The sequence below is a fragment of the Octopus bimaculoides genome, chromosome 3 (assembly GCF_001194135.2).
Source record: "Octopus bimaculoides isolate UCB-OBI-ISO-001 chromosome 3, ASM119413v2, whole genome shotgun sequence".
Lineage (NCBI taxonomy): Eukaryota > Metazoa > Mollusca > Cephalopoda > Octopoda > Octopodidae > Octopus > Octopus bimaculoides.
In genome coordinates, this window is record NC_068983.1 from 10,626,594 (window position 1) to 10,631,569 (window position 4,976).

The 4,976-nt window shown below is 39.4% G+C and overlaps 1 protein-coding gene across 1 annotated transcript in view; it reads right to left on the minus strand.

Annotated features, from left to right (window-relative positions):
- LOC106884388 (NAD kinase) overlaps nt 1–4,976 on the minus strand; it is an 87,311-nt gene that overhangs the window by 81,229 nt on the left and 1,106 nt on the right. The window lies entirely within an intron of this gene.

Sequence of the window (4,976 nt, forward strand, 5' to 3'; positions counted from 1 at the left end):
TACCTTATCCACCCATTTCTCCGCTAGAAGTATTCCTACGCCCCCGACCCCGTCAGTGTTCCCTGCCCAGAAAATCTTGTACCTGTGTTCTTTGCCTGTGAGGAACCTCGTAGAACCTCCTCTCCATCTTACTTCCTGGATGCAGCACATATCTACGCGTCTCCGTTCAAGCATCTCAACAATTTCACCAGATCTACCTTTCAGCGTGCCGACGTTGAGAGTGCCAATCCTAACAGTATGGGTGTTGGGGGCCTGTGACTATATACAGACCAATGTTTGCAAGAAAAAATGTGAGGCTTAAATGTAATGTCCATGAAAGAGGTAACTACAGGTACCCAAGGACAATGTGGGGGTATGCCTAAAATACCACCAATGAGAAAAAAACTGAAAGTTTGGTAATAATGCTTTAGACAAACTGACACTCAAGAATATAGCAGGGGCTGGTGTTAAATCAAGCATTCTGTAAAGCCCACCAGTTGTGTTACAGGCATGAACCTGTTTCACTAAGAACTTATAAGTACCCTGTGGCAACCATCCTAAACAATGAACTAAAATAGCAACATCATTTTCTTAGTTTTAATATTTGAATGTCACTTATGTAATATAAATTTATTATAGAGAGATCTTAATTATAGCTTTAACAACATCATACACACCAAGAGAAAACAGAACAGCAACATACATTTTTTACATACCACAAAAATAAATGGCTTCTTATAACAGACAGCTAGTTTAATTTACAACAGAAAGGGGCTGGAGGCTAATGTTTTGTGTATGGCTGAAAATCACATGAGTTTATGTGAAACAAGGTATGGAGGGTAAAACAGTCAATTTTAAATGATTTGTGTTACTTCATATTTGTTTGATATCAGATCTTCTAAAAAATTTTTTCCTGAATGAAAACAGAAGCGTGGAAAGAATAAGGAGAACTAACTGGGTCCTCACAGGACCTTAAAAAGGATAAGAAAGAAAAGAAAAAGCACTTGTGCCCATGGCATGTGTAATGGACTTTCGAGCGAGATCGTTGCCAGTGGCCCTGGACTGGCTCTTGTGCGGGTGGCACATAAAATACACCATTTGAGCGAAGCCGTTGCCAGTACTGCCTGACTGGCCTCGTGCGGGTGGCACGTAAAAGCACCCACTACACTCTCAGAGTGGTTGGCATTAGGAAGGGCATCCAGCCGTAGAAACTCTGCCAAATCAGATTGGAGCCTGGTGTTGCCATCTGGTTTCACCAGTCCTCAGTCAAATCGTCCAACCCATGCTAGCATGGAAAGCGGACATTAAACGACGACAATGATGATGATGATGATGATGATATTACAGGCTGTTGTTGTTGTTGTTGAGCACCAGAATCTCTTATCTAGAGTAAAATCTTCATTGGACATACTTTGCAAAGATCACTCATTTGAATCGCACAAAAAAAATTAAGCTAGAAGTTAGATAGTTTCACAGTGATGGAAGAGTTTTGTGAAAGACATACATTTCACAAATGAATGCATGTCTAATCAGATGCAATATTGGATTTAGTAAAGTGATAGTTCATGTCATGGATAAGAACCAATGATGAAAATAGATAGGCCAGTGTTGAGTGGACAATTCATATGCATATATATATGCATATGAATATATATATATATATATCATCATCATCATCGTTTAACGTCCGCTTTCCATGCTAGCATGGTTTGGACGATTTGACTGAGGACTGGTGAACCAGGTGGTTACACCAGGCTCCAATCTGATTTGGCAGAGTTTCTACAGCTGGATGCCCTTCCTAACGCCAACCACTCCGAGAGTGTAGTGGGTGCTGTTACATGCCACCGGCATGAAGGCCAGTCAGGCAGTACTGGCAACGGCCATGCTCAAAATGGTGTCTTTTACGTGCCACCTGCACGGGAGCCAGGATCGTGGTTTCAATTCCCAGACTGGGCGTTGTGTGTTTATTGAGCGAAAACACCTAAACCTCTGTTGTACTCTTTTGCCGCAACTTTCTCTCACTCTTTCCTGTCTCTTGAGTAACGCTGCGATGGACTGGCGTCCCGTCCAGCTGGAGGGGGGGGGGGCATATACGTCATAGAAAGCAGGCCGATGAGCCTGGCTAGGCTTTGAAAGGGCGAAAAAGCAAAAGAAAGGTGGTGGAGTATAAAAATTAAGAAACTGCTAGTGTGCAAAATTTTAACGATGCCTTTTTATATTCTGATTTCAAATCAAACATGACCGAACTAATCTACCCTTCGTAGATAGATAAAATTTATAGAACCAGTCAATTAGTGTAAAATAGTGTAGGGGGTGGAGAATGCAATGAGTCAATCATTGACTACAAGCTCCAAAATTTGAAGTGTTAATCTGTTAGGAATCATTACGTAAATAGGTGTGTTAGTGTATATAATATCTTGTGATCAAACACTGAATGACTAACTTGTTGATTATTCACCTCAGTACAATCGACGTTCATAGGGAAAAAAACACTCAACCAGAAACAAAAGACCAAGAACAGTTTACAGATATAAATCGATAAAACAAAATTGATTTAAGCTTAAGGTGTGTACAGAAGAATAGACATTTAAACAATACATACATATACATTCACTTGTCAGTGAGGGTGTGTGTGTGTGTGTGTTAGTATATATATATATATATATATATATATATATATATATAAAATGATCATTATTTTACATCCGCTGGAATAGGTTGAACGGTTTGACCAGGGCTGGCAAACTGGAAGACCGCACCAGACTCCAGTCTGATTTGGCATGATTTCTACGGCTTGATGGCCATCCTAACGCCAACCACTCAGAGGGTGTAATGGGTGCTTTTATGTGCCACCAGTATCTGCCATGACTGCATAACAATGCCAAAGCTCTCGGTCGTTGGCTCCGACAGGCCCAACACTCGAAAGGAACTCAGCCACTTTGCCTCCATGAGGTCCTATGTATCTACCTGTCTGTCTGTCTGTATGTATGTATGTATATATACACATTCACATATATGTATGGATACACGTATATTGTTGGCAGCAAGTAAATAAACGTCTCACTCTGCACGTGTGTGTTTATGCAATAATAACACGTTAATTCGGTGTGTGTTTATGCATTTGTCAATGTGTATGTATATTTAAATACACACACACACACACACACACATATATATATATACATACATACATGCATAGGCCTTAAAAAGGAAAAAAAATCTATTAGTTTACACATGCTAAGAATCTAGCGTTATAAATGCATTTTCTTTGTTTCTTAGAGAGAAATTTTAAAGGAGATCATGTGATTAGAAATCCAACCAGGTTGAAACAGGTTGTACATTTATATCATGCCAGAACCCGTTATCGTGTTTAGATTCCAAACTGACAAACCCCTTCACTTACGTCACCGTAGTCCGATAGTACTGAGAACTTCACAGTTTCCAATTTTCATTGTCATTAAAAATGAAGTAAAGAATCGGTATTGATAGAGCCAGTAGTAGAGTGTTCAAAACCTGGCGAAGTATAAACTTTACCTTTCATCCTTCAGGATTGATAATAAAAAAAACTACCATTAATATGCGGAGTCGATATATTTCATTACATCGCACGCTGCTATAAAATGAAGTTTCTATGTGATTGCAGACACGTTGAAATAGCAGTTAAATCTCTCTCGAATTATACCCTGTTGTCTGATTAAAGAGAGACACATTATGTAGTCCTAGCTACCTGTGAACAGACTGAGTGGTTACGACTGGGGTCTCTCTACCTACAGGTCTGCTTGATTATGGCTTATCTTAACATGGAAAAGCTACTGTGTGATATCTCGAGCTGCAAGAACAAGCAGTCCAAACACCCTTCGAGTTACCCAATGAAGTCTCTAATATACAAAATAATAGGACAGTCACGTCTGGATAGCCTTTGAGCATTAGAGCTCGCCAACGACTAGACAACAACAAATAGTAGGTAAGGATTAGCCGGCAAATTGACATCGTAGTTAAACATCGGAGATAGAACGCTTTTTGGTTCACAACATTCTGAGTTCATATCTCGCAGGGTCACTTTTTTTTTCTCTTTTTTTTTACTCTCATTATTTCGAGGCCGATAATAACGTTATAACGCGGAGTGGCGGATTTAAGAGAATGTTGGATGAGATAGCTTAAACAGACACCGTAAAAGATAACTTGCAGTACCCGTTCCAACTCCTTGCGCTATTAGTTCAGATCCTACCTCAGGATTCAAGTCCCATCAATGTTTAAGTCACCGCCCTCCCCCTCACACACTGCGAGAAAGCGACAAGGTAGACCACAGCAGATTGTGATACCGGTATCTCTATGCAACTGGACAAGCATCTCATCGTCTCAACGTAGTTGCGCCATGGCTACGGAGTCTCTGAAGACTAAACACTAAGGGGGGTTGATTCTTTCTGCACGTAAATTACTTTTACTTTCGAATAGTCCGGGGATTTGAGAACCTTTGGAAACGTATTCAGTCAACGAAGAAACGCCAACGATAAGGTAATACTGCGACGAAAGGCTTTGAAAGAATGTTCTCGGCGAACGAAATCCACAACCTGGATTCAATATCCAGATAGAAACATTCTTCTTACTTCACTAATCGTTTCAGAAAATGAAAATATGAAGAAAGGGAAAGAAAAAAAACATGGGTTTTTTTTAATCTTTCAATTAAAGAAATTGTCGAACACAGTACTGTTCGAATTTTTTCAGTGATACTATAAATATAATCGATTATGCAAAATGTGTCACGTTACAATAAGATCAGTATTCAATCAATGCAGGTTTTATACATATTACGTGGCCAGGAAATTAAAAACAACATATTAACCATTTGATATATATTTTGGGTGGAGATGGAGTATATGTAATCTGGGTATACCCCCACTTTTAAATTTTGTTTTTTTTACGGAATCCTATGTTTCAGACCATGGAGAATCCGATTCTGGAAAAAAAATTTCAAAAATCTCAATTTCAAAATTTCG